The sequence below is a fragment of the Monodelphis domestica genome, chromosome 7, assembly GCF_027887165.1.
Source record: "Monodelphis domestica isolate mMonDom1 chromosome 7, mMonDom1.pri, whole genome shotgun sequence".
Lineage (NCBI taxonomy): Eukaryota > Metazoa > Chordata > Mammalia > Didelphimorphia > Didelphidae > Monodelphis > Monodelphis domestica.
Window position 1 is genome coordinate 80,020,553 of NC_077233.1, and position 12,830 is coordinate 80,033,382.

General features: G+C 33.0%; 1 protein-coding gene across 1 annotated transcript in view; it reads right to left on the reverse strand.

Annotated features, from left to right (window-relative positions):
- Nucleotides 1-12,830, reverse strand: part of ABCA13 (ATP binding cassette subfamily A member 13) — a 497,021-nt gene that overhangs the window by 339,591 nt on the left and 144,600 nt on the right.

Here is a 12,830-nt window from a genome sequence, read left to right on the forward strand (position 1 = left end):
TCCCCATTCCCACTCCCTGCAGCTCCCTCTTGTGTTGGCTTTCTCCATTAGAATGTTATCTCTTGGAAGAAAGAGACTTTCTGCTATATTTGTATTTTCAGGGATGAGCATAATGCTTGGCACTATTAAGCACTTAATAAGTTCTTCTTGACTGACTGATATCACAAGCTGGAAGATGATGTTGGCAATGAAGTTTCTAAAGAGTTTCTGACAATAAAATCTGGGAGGGCACCACTCCAAAAGTTACTCTACCTACTTGTAACTTTGATGGACCTTAAAAACAAGAAGGGAAATATGGAATAAAGGATACACAAAGGAAGTTACTGGTTTATTTGGAGATACTTTAGGAAAGATTTTGAAGTCTTATTATTTGTCACAGATACCAATATAGATATTCTCAATTATCCATTCTAATGTAGGAGAGAGGTAACATCTATCATACAAAGGAACAAAGAATCAAACCCTGTTTATGTGGTTTGGAATATATTATAAAATATTTGGTAATTTTTTCAATATAATGAATTTTTTGATCCTAGGTATTTTATTTTATTCATTTAAAAACATTATTCTGAATAGGACAACATACAGGTTTCACCAGACTGACAAAGGGATCAGTCTATGATGCATACAAAAAGATTAAGATCCCTTTGTTAGAGGAAGGCTGCCTATGAGAGCTACTGTTCCCTCGCAAATGCTTGTAATTGTTTAGATGAAACACTGAAAATTAATAAATATATAGGAATGGTTAAGTTGTTCATTAGATCATAGATCTAGAAATAGAAGGGATGTGACTTTTGTTCAGGAATTAGCAAACTATGGCCTTGGGGCCAAATTCATCCGACTGTCTATTTTTATACAATGGATCTTACATGTTGGTCTATTCCAATACTCTTATTTTATAAATAAGGAAATTAAGGACCAGGAATGTGAAGTGGCATAGCCAAAATCACAGATGTACTTAAGTATCAAAGGCAGGATTTGAGCCCACCCTCTGACTCAACCATGTTTGCACATTACTGGGTGTCCTATTGTATTCAAAGCATTGTGAAAACTATATAAAGATTAGAAACAACCTCTACAAGTTGCAAATAGACCTAAAGCACAAGGATAAAATATGTTGCTTATAAATTTGAATATTTCAAATGGGGGGGGGGGTCTGTTATATAAGTAAAGATGAATAAGACCTGACCTCAGAGATTTTGAAATAAAAAGGTCCTAGAAGTTTTAATTCAGTATAAAACTCAATGTGATCCAAAAATGTGAATCTAAATGCTGCCCCAAAAACTAATGTCATTTTGGGGCACATTGACATATGTATACTGTGGCAGATCAGAGTTCCAAAGTACTTTGGTAAACCCAATCATATCTGGAATATTATGTGCAGTTCTGGAGGCTGCATTTAAAAAGGAATATAAAAACAGGATGGTCAGAAGTCTCAGTTCATGTAATATAATCAATAGATATAGAACTATAAGGATTTTAGCTAGAGCAGTCATTCTCAAAGTGTGGAACATTGGGGGCAGCTGGGTAGCTCAGTGGATGGAGAGGCAGGCCTCGAGACGGGAGGTCCTAGGTTCAAATCTGACCTCAGACACTTCCCAGCTGTGTAACCCTAGGCAAGTCACTTGACTCCCATTACCTATCCCTTACCACTCTTCTACCTTGGAACCAATTCACACTTGGAACCAATATTTTGTAATTGTAAAAATTTGTAAAAAAATTGTAAAAAAAAAAAAATTGTAAAAAAAACCAATACTTTTTTTTTAAACCCTTACCTTCCATCTTGGAATTCTAAGACAGAAGGTAAGGGTTTTTAAAAAAAGTGTGGAACATTGACCCAGGAGGGTCCCAAGACTCATTTGGGAGTAAGAGATTTCCACAAGATTAAAACAATTTTCAATATAATACTAAGGTGCTAATTGTTTAATGAAATACCTCCCCATTTCAACTACATTAGGTATATGAGGTCAGAATTTCTTCGTGTACTTCAAAACAATATATTGCAGAGATTAAGAATGCATTGTGGGGAAATGGTGGAGTATGGTATGAATCTAGCTCACCCAACCAATACACCCCATAAAAAAAAACACTGAAAATTAACTCCTCGAAATTAATGCTAAAAGCAGAGAAAACAGAAAAGAGCTAGGAGTGAAGCTGAACATCCAAGAACAACTGGTGAATTAGCCTCAGTCCCACCACCCATCACCCTGGGGTCTAGAACAGAGCAAACAGCATGGAATCAACAAGATAACCCCTAAGGACAGGACTGGCAACCTCACCTTGTTTGCTGTACCCATGAACTTATATCAATGAGAATATCTTGGTAGAATTCATAGGGGGACAGCCCTGAGAGCAGCTATTTCAACTCCTTCCACAGCTATGTCAACTCTCATTGAAGGATTGAAGGAATGGATGCCACAGGGTCTATAACTGCCAGATCCAACAGAAAGAACCTCAAGACCTGTTGTTTATAGGCAAGGTACTTTGAAAACCAGACTAATACAGATTGGAGACATGCTCTACCCCAGACCAAGGTGATGGAAGAGGAGGCATAAGGAAGGAGCACACACCAGCAAATTTGGTTGTTGACAGATTGGAGCCCTGTCAGCTATAATCACTCCCAAGAGAGTGGGGTCCCTATATGCTGCCACAGAGAGAAAGGGTCTATCTGCTTCTGGTGGCAATGGAAGAACTACCCAGGAGCTCTGATTGGAGCTCATGGACCACTCATGGACTGAGACTTGAGCAGGGGACCAGAGATTACATTAGACCCAGGACTATGACAACTGGAATAACTAAATTAGGCCAAGGAAAAAACAAACACATAAATAATTCCAAAACCTGAGGTAACATACTCCAGGACCTTAGGGACCCTGGGACTCAAGCAAAAAGCCAAAAATTAAATTTATTCCCTGGCTGTCGATTTTTTAAATAAACTACCAAAAGAGAAAGAATGCAACTTTTGACAGCAACTATGAGGACAGAGAAGATTTTGGTTCAAATTCAGAGGACAATGAAGTAAAAGTACTTATTTGAAAAGCAGCAAAGAAATATAACAAATGGCCACAATCACAAAAAAAAAGAGTTTTTGAAAGAGCTTTAAAAAGACCTCAAAATGAAAGAGGTTGACTAAAAACTACAAAAAATAAAAAGAGCAATGCAAGAAAATCAAGAAAATGATGAAATAAAAATCAGCCAAATGGAAAAAGAGATCAAGAAACTTATGTAAAAAAATCAAAGAACTCGAGTTGAGCAACAATTGATTTCCTACGACAACAAGAAATAATTATGCAAAATCAAAACAATAAAATAATAGAAGAGAATATGAAATATCTTACCACAAAAATAATGGACCTGGAAAATAGATCAAGGAGGGACAACATAAGAATAGTTAAACTTCAAAAACAATTTTTAAAAAGAGTTTAGACACTGTCCTCCAAGAAATCATTAAGGGAAACTACCCAGAAATTCTAGAATCCAAGGGTAATATAGATATTGAAAGAATCCAACAACCACTTCCTCAAAGAGAAATAAAGATGAAAATACAAAGGAACGTCATTGCCAAATTCTATAATTCCCAAGTTAAGGAAAAAATACACAAATAAAAAAATGGTTTAAATACTGTGGAGCTAGGCAGACTAACATAAGATGACTCTGTAACATTAAAAGAACAAAGAACATGGGACACAGCATTTCATAGAGCAACAGAATTGGCCTTACAACCAAGAATAACATATCCAACAAAACTGAGCATAACGATAAAAGAAAAAAAACATTTTTAATGAACTAAAGGAATTTCAACTCTCACTAGGAAAAAAATCAGAAATCAAAAAAATTGCTATATAAGAATCATACAAAAGTAACCATGAAAAAGCTAATCATTAATGACCCAAAAGGTCAAAATGTGTGATTTTGTATGTGAAAATCTTATCTAGAGCCCCTTGGAATGACTTCAATGCCTGAGTATTTTGAAGGACTTTGTACAGATGGAAAACCTGAGGTTAAAGTGAATTAAATGGAATGAGCCAAAATAATAGAGGAGTAGATCAGAAGGAAGTGGAATGTAAAAGCAATCTCATATTGAGGAGGAATGAAAAGAGGAACTATCTTAGAGAAGGGAGTAGAGGGTAGAGGACTGGTAATACTAGAACTGTATTCCCATAAGATTTGGGATAAAGAGAGAACAACATATAAAATTAGAAGGGTAAAAATCCTCTTAACATACAGAGAAACAAGAGGGAAATGGGAAAGGATAAGTGAGAAATAGGAATAGGACAAGGGAGGGACCAAGGAAAGGAAAGATCCTTCAGGGACTGAGTCTAGGAGAAGAAATAATAGCTTAAGAAAAAGGACAAGAAGATAAGAAAAGGAAATAATACCAAGAAGGGAGTATGGATCAAAACATAGGGGAATAAAATCAGAGGATAAGGAAGGGACTCAGGATAAGATAAGGGAAGGTATTTTTAGAATCTAACCCATAGCAAGAAATAGAAAGACATAGTAGGAGGAATAAGGTAAAGACTTTTGGAAAGGTAGCTAGAATTAGAACTAAAAGGTAAGGGGGAAGAACAAGGGAGAAACCCTTAGAAAAGTGGGCCAATTTGGACCTAGGAAGGCAACGGGAAAGGGTGAGGGAAGATATCTAAGCAGGACTGTAAATTAGAGATAGAGAACAAAAGAAATTGAACATCTGAGGAGTGTTGCAGCAAAACAAAAAAAAAAATGAAAGGACAACAGTGAGGAAAAACAGAATGAAAGGAAATACCCAATTACAACTATGACATTGAATGTGAATGGAATTAATTCACCCATAAAATAAAAACAGATAGGAGAATGGATCAGAAATCAACACCCAATGATATGTTATATACAAGAAATACACATAAAAATGAGAGACACATTTAAAGTAAAAATAAAGGGTTAGAACTGTTTATACTATGCCTCAACTGATACAAAAAAAAAATGCAGAAGTAGCAATCATGATCTCTGACAAAGATAAAACTAAAATTGATTTAATCAAAAGAGATAAACAGGTAAACAATATAATCTTAAAAGGTACTATAGATAAAGAAGCATTATCAATATAAATATATATGTACCAAATTTTTAAAGGAAAGATTAAATGAGTTATAGACAAAAATAAACAACAAAACAATAACATTTTGGGACTCAAATCTCCTCCTCTAAAAAAATAGGTAAATCCAATCAAAAAATGAGAAAAATGTCAAGGAGATGAATAGAATCTTATATAAGTTAAATATGATAGATATCTGGAAAGAATTGAATGATAACAGAAAAGAGTATATCCTCTTCTCAGAAGAACATGGCACCAAAAATTGACTGTATATTAGGGCACAAAAAGAGTATAGTTAACTATAGGAAAGCAGAAATATTGAAAGCAACATTCACAAACCAAAACACAATAAAAATTGCATATAATAAGGGACATAGAAACAAAAAAAAATAAAAACAAATTGGAGACTAACAATCTTAAAGAATGAGTGGGTTAAAGAATAAATTATTGAAATAATAAATAATTCAATTAAAGAGATTATAATAATGAAACTTCATACCAAACCTATGAGATACAGCAAAACCAGTAATTAGATGAAAATTTCTATCTTTTAATGTTTACTTTAATAAAATAGAGGGGGGAAATATCAAGGAGTTGGGAATGTAATTTTTTAAACTGTAAAAAGAACAAATTAAAATTTCTCAATTAAACACCAAATTGGAAATCCCCCAAAAAGGTAAATTTTAAAAATATAAGAAAGCCATTGAATTAAATTATTTTTAAAAATCAACCAAACTGATAAACCATTGATTAATCTAATTTTTAAAAAAGAGAATAAAACCAAATCATTAGCATTAAAGATGGAAAGGGTGAATATACCACCAATTAAGATAAAATTAAAGCAATTATTGGGAATTATTTTGCTAAGTTATATGAAAACGAATTTAACAATAAAAAGAAATAGACTACTTACAAAAAAGTAAACTGCCTATATTATCAAAGCAAGAAATAAACTTATTTAAGAAAAAGAAATTGAACAATCTATTAATGAACTTCCTAAGAAAAAAAGCATCAGGACCACATGGATAAACAAGTGAATCCTACCAAACATTTAAGGATCAACTAATTCTAATATTAAACAAATTATTTGAAATAACAGGTAAAGGAGTTTTCCCAGACTCTTTTTATGAAATAAATAAGGTTCTGATACCTAAACTAAGAAAAGAAAAAAAAACAGAAAAAGAAAATTATAGGCCAATCTCATTAATGAATAAGAATGCAAAAATCCTGAATAAAATACTACCAAAGATATTACAATAATCTGTCCCCAAAGTGACCAAACAAGATTTATAGCAGAAATGCAGGGATAGTTTAATATAAGGGAAACTATTAACATAATTGATAATATCAATAACAAAAGCATTTTAATCATTTGAATATGTTAATAGATACAGAAAAAGTCTTTTACAAAATGCAATACTCATTCCTATCAAAATCACTGGAAAGCATAGGTATAATTGGATTTTTTCTTAAAATGATACAAAGTATCTACCTCACACCAATCAGCAAGTGTATTATCATCTGTAACGGAAAGAGGTGAGAAGCCTTCCCAATAGGATCAGGAGAGAAACAAGGATGTCCATTATCACTAGTATTATTTAACATAATATTAGAAATGCTAGCAATAGTAATAAGAGAAGAAAAAGAAATGGAAGAAATTAGAATGGGGAAGATGTAATAAAACTGTCTCTATTTCCTGACATCATGATGCCATATGTGAAATTCAACAAAACTTTCCAACAATCTTAGCAAAGTAACAGAATAAAAAATAAATCCATATAACTAATCAGCATTTTTACAGTTATCTGTCAGTTCTATAAGAAAAAATAGAAATAATTACTCTGTTTAAAATAGTCACAGATATAATAAAATACATAGGCATATACATGCCAAAACTACATGAGCATAATTATAAAATGCTTTTAATGCAAATAGTCAGATCTAAATGATTAGAGAAATATTAATTGTTCATGGATGGGCAGAGCTTATATAATTAAAACTAAAAACGTACCTAAACTAATATACCTATTCAATGCCATCTCAATTAAATTGCCAAAAATTATTTTATCATTTTAGAAAATATGTTTTGCCTGATAATATATATAATACCAATATCAAATTGCTTACCAGATCTAGGAATGGATCAATGGGAAGGAAGTAAGGCAGACAATTTGGATCTTTTAACTTCAGAAAACTTAGGTGGAAAATTATTAGTACATATAATTGTCTATAATATCTTTTATAATAATATATTTTAAAATAAATATCTTTTAAATCTATTTAGATAGACAATGATAAAATTAATTTGAAAGAATAAAAGATCAAGAATATGAAATAAATAAAAAGTAAAGGAAGGAATTCCAGCAGTACATTATTTTTAAATTGTATTATAAAGCAGTAAGTATTAAAACTATCTGATACTAAGAAATGGGAAAGAAAATCAGTGGAATAGAACTGACATACAACAATCAACAGCAAAAGATTATTGCTATGTTATATTTGGCAAAATTATGGATCCAAGTTTTTGAGATAAGAAGTCACTGTTTGGTAAAAATCTCTGGGATAACTTGCAACTGCTTTGAAGGAAGCAAGGTTAAGACCAATACCTCACACCATTCACTAAGAGAAGATTAAAATGAATACATGGTTGTAAAATGTAAAAATGGATGATTTTGAGTACATTAAGTTGAAAAAGTTTTGTGCAAATAAAATAAATACTGCTAAGATTAGAAGGAAAGCAGAAAATTGGTGAGGGGAGATTTTATAGACAGCCTATCAAATAAAGGTCTCATATTTGTTATAAAGAAGAGATAAATTTGGTAGGTTATGCAGAGGACACAGTGGAATTCTGCAGGAAGGATTAAGCTGTTACTCAGAGACTGTTGAATCTGGTGATCTCTCTCTCTCTCTCTCTCTCTCTCTCTCTCTCTCTCTCTCTGGAGGTATCTAGGGAGTATGACTGCTTATCCTGAGTGCTTAGTCCTGTTTCCTATCCTACCTGCTGTATTGTGTGCTGTATTTCCTTGGAGAACTTGGTGATCCTAAACCACCTGTCTGCAGTGATTGTAAGACCAGGTTTAGGTCTTTTTAGATCTGGGACCTTCCCTGCACCCTGCTAAGCTTACCACAGATCATTACCCTTTTAATACTAACTAAGGGGTTTTAGTGCAGAATTAGCTAGTGGAAGGACTGGGAAATTTAGGTGAGTGAGGAAAGATTAGAGAAGTCCAACATCTCTTTTAAGGCTCTCCTCACCAAGACATTTAGATCTGGGGGATTTTCAATACTGGGATTAGCAGTAGAGTTATCTTGATTCTCTTTAACCTTTTCCTATTAAATTAAATACTTTCTCTATTACTGGGTGGTCTGTGTGTTGATCTCGGACCAGGTTCTGCCCTGGTCACAGTTAACTGTTGGTCTTCAACCCACAGTGTAATATCTTGATACTGGCCCAATATAATCCATCCTATCCCATCCCCAACACCACTCTATTACATATCTACCATATGAGTAAAAATTTGTCAAATACAGCCATCCTCAAGTTGATAAATGGGCAGAAGATATGAAGACAATTTTATGATGAAGAAACCAAAGCTATGTATAAATATATGAAAAAATGCTTTAAATCACTACTGATTGGAGAAATATAAATAAAAACAACTGTGAGATATCACATCACACCTATCAGACTGGCTAAAATGAAAAAAAAGCAAAGTGAGGGGGTGGGGAAAAAGAGGAACACTAATGCATTGTTGGTGGAGCTATGTACTGATCTAACCATTTTTGAGAGCATTTTGGAATTACACTCAGAGACTTTTAAAACTATGTATAGTCTTAGACCCAGAAATACAATTGCTGAGTCTGTTTCCCTAGGAGATCAGTGAAAGAGGAAAAGAATCTGTGTGTTCCATGCTATTAATAGCAGCTCTATTTGTGGTAGCAAAGAATTGGAAACTGAGGGGATGTTCATCAATTAGGGAATGGCAGACCAAATTGTTGTATATGACTGTGATTTATAAGAAAAGATGAATAGAGTGATTTTATTAAACTTGGAAAGAAGTACATGAGATAATAAACATTAGAATGAACAGAACCAGGGCAATATTATACAAAGCCACAAAAACAATGCTAAAAGATTAAGAATAATACCTCCAGAAAGTGAACACAAAGGTGAAATATGAAAGCCTTAATTTATATGTCGATGTCAGTCACCTTGATGATATCTGTGATGTTGGGAGGGTGGGGAAAGTCTGAAACTCTGGTGGACAGAATTTATTATGTAACTACAAAGAAAAGTGAGCTAAACATTTAGGAGTTTTGTCATTTCATTTGTGTACTCTCTTATTTTTCTTTCTACATAGCAGTACTTGTTTTATTTGTTTTTATAAAATTTGAAATAAAAAATAAAATTCTGCATATAGATTACAGAGATTGAATGCAAAAGTGGATATGAAAATCTATCAGTCTTAATTTAGTCATATATTAAAGAGATTTGCAAAGATATGTAAAATAATCCAATCTTAAAATTAATGTTTTTATTTTCAAAATATATTTAGCAAAAATTATGTTAACATGTAGGGATTGTTATTATTGCTAAATTAATTAATAAATAATATTTTCATGTACTTTTAATTTCCAACAAGGTTAATATTGAAATTTACAACACATAAAATCTCTTTGGGGTCCCCAATAAGGGTTCTGAGACTGAGATCTATAAGTTTGAGGGCCACTAGGTTAAAAAAATGAAAATTAAAGAGAGGAATGGAAATATTTGAAGGTCTATCAAGCAAAAGGGAAAAGAAATATATTATGCCATTCCAAAAAGTAGAACTAGGTAGGACCAATGGATAGAAGGGTTTGGGTAGTATATCTGAACTAAATAAAAAGAATTCGTTTCTCTTTAAAATAGAACAAGAATGGAAAAATCTAGCTCAAAAAATACCAGTCCCTCAACAACAAATATTCTAGAAGGTGATTCTGAATTGGTCAGATTACCCTACATAACTCCTGAGAAACCTATTAATTTACAAACTGCAACTTTGGTGGTTCTCTGAGTCTGTCAATAATTTGAAAAATCCCCAAATATCAAAGTTTAAAAGGACCCGAGTCTTTTAGTCTCACCCCTACCTGAATTATAAATACCTTCTATAAATTACCAAAAAATGACAATTCATCCTCTACTTAAACACATTCAGTAATAAAGAACTCACTGCTACATGAGATAGCCAATATATATTTGGATTAGTCCAATTTTTATTTATACTTAAGCAAGAATTATTTATGTTGAATAATTATACTGTTTTCTTGATCCCTGGGGTTGATAATAACTCTCCCCCTCAGAATGTATATGAAATTGAAGGTGGTGGAGTGCTAACTTTTAACAATACACACAAAATAATATTTTGTGCTAGAACAATTTTTGTATTAATGTCCTATCTCTAAAAGTTTAGAACCATAACTTATCTAAAAATCATCTGGAGCCTAGTATTGTATTCTACATACTGATGTATAATAAATGTTTATACCTGCACTGAGTGAAGGAGAAAAAACTTGAATTGAAAGAACAATGAATTTGTAGTCAACAGACCTGTGTTCAGAGATTGGCTTTGTTCCTTTTTACCTTTCTAACCTCAAACAAATTATTTATTCTTTTCTCTAAGCTTTGGTTTATTACTCTGTAAAATGAGGGGATGAAACTTGATAGCCTCTATGGATTCTTCCAGCTCTAGACCAATGATTTTAAGGGATTTGTTGTGATGTTTATTTATTTACATGAGATATTGGGGGAAAGAAATGGGGTTTGTTTGTAAAGATGAGGAATTGCAAAGAAAAGCAGATCTGATTAAAGATGGAGGAGGAAAATGTATAAGCAGTCACATGGGATCACTATACACTAGGAGTACAGAGAGAAAAAATGAGATACAGGAAGAATAGAAGGTTGCCAAAGGCAAACTTTGGAAAAACTATGCAGGATCCTGATGTCTGCCCCATGTCACTGAAAATTATTTCACATTCCTCTTATTACCCAACAGATTGTCAGGATCTTGGTTAGAAAAACATAGGAAGCTTCCTAAATAAACCAATGGAATGATTTGTACCATGATTTGTCTTTCTACACCTATGTAGAAACATACAGGCAAATGGATCTACTAACCAGTATACATATCTATAGTGTCATAGCTATGTGTATTAGTTACACATATGGCTATGTATTAGCTATATACATATAAATTCATGAATATTCCTTTTCTATATAAAAAGTTGTAGTTTATTGTATTTATAATAATGAAGCCTTTTTCTATACTTTCTTTACCTATCTAGTTAGCAAACCATATTTATTTCCTTGACAAAGAGTTAAATGAAGAAAAACAAATCATTCACACATAAAGACATTGTAACTCAAAGCTATTCAAATGGGATGGTAGCTTATACAAGGTGGCTTTCTATAGGTAGAACCTGATCATAACAGAACATCAGTGACATCCAGTGGCTGGCTGATTCACTGAATTAGTGTTAAAAAACCAACACCACAATGACAAGCCCTTTCTAGCACATTTCAATCAGTGAAGAATGGATTTTTTAAAGTAGCAATTAAAACCATTTTAGTCACTAATATTCCTTGACATAATAATATAATTAACAGAAAAGAAAATCAAAAAGTCTATATTTGCCGTCCAAGGGATGGAAGAAAGGTAAGATTTCATTTAGTAAGATACCAATATTGCCTTGTTTGTCAGACTACATTCTTTCCAATTTTGAGGGAACAAGTCACAAAACTATTCATAACCCAAAAAGTACTATTTCACACTCATGAACAAAGGTTTTCTCTTAAGAAATACTATATATAATCAATATATTTATTTCAACTATATTTCTGAGTTATATTTTCCATTTTCCTTAGAAAAAATAGCATTAAGAAAGCTTTATTCTGAAATCCTGAGTTTCTATAAATTCTATAAATCCTATAAATTAGAACTGAAAAGAGACCACTGAGGCAATTTCATTTTACATATGAAGAACTAAGGTCCAAAGAAGCTAACTGATTTGCTCAGGGTTACACAGGTGGTTAGCATAAGAGGTAGAATTTGAACCCAGCTTTTCTTATTACAAGGTCTGAGTTCTCTCCACTGTCAGAGATGCATAGAACTTAGTGTTCTAATAATGAGTCCTTCCTCTCAACCCAACTCAATCAAATCAATACATTCTCAACACAACTTGAAAAGCATGTATTACCCCTGTATTCTGTATAATTTGGTATCTTGGGCACTGGGGATATGAAAACTGTTGTTTCCTTCAAGGAGGTTATATTCTAGTTGAAGAAACAATACATCTAGAAACAAGTAAAAAAGAATTTGAGTAGAGGGTGAGTACTCATGACTGAGAGCAAAATAAATCAACAAAGGCATCATAAAAGAGATTAATCCTGAGACAGATCTTTAAGAAGACAAGGAATTCAAGCAACTGAGATGAGGAAGGAGGGTGTTCTCCACATGGTAGAATGATATATGCAAGGGCATAATGAGAAGGGTCAGGGAGGAGGTCCTGGGTTCAAAGCTGGCCTTAGATACTCCCTAGCTGTGTGACCCTGGGCAAGGCACTTAACCCTCATTGCCTAGCCCTTACCACTCTTCTGCCTTGGAACCAATACCAAGTAATGATTCCAAGACAGAAGGTAAGGGTTTTAAAAAAAAAGAAGGGTCAGGAAGACCTGGAATCAAATCCTATCTAAGATGTTTAGGAGCTACATAATCATAGG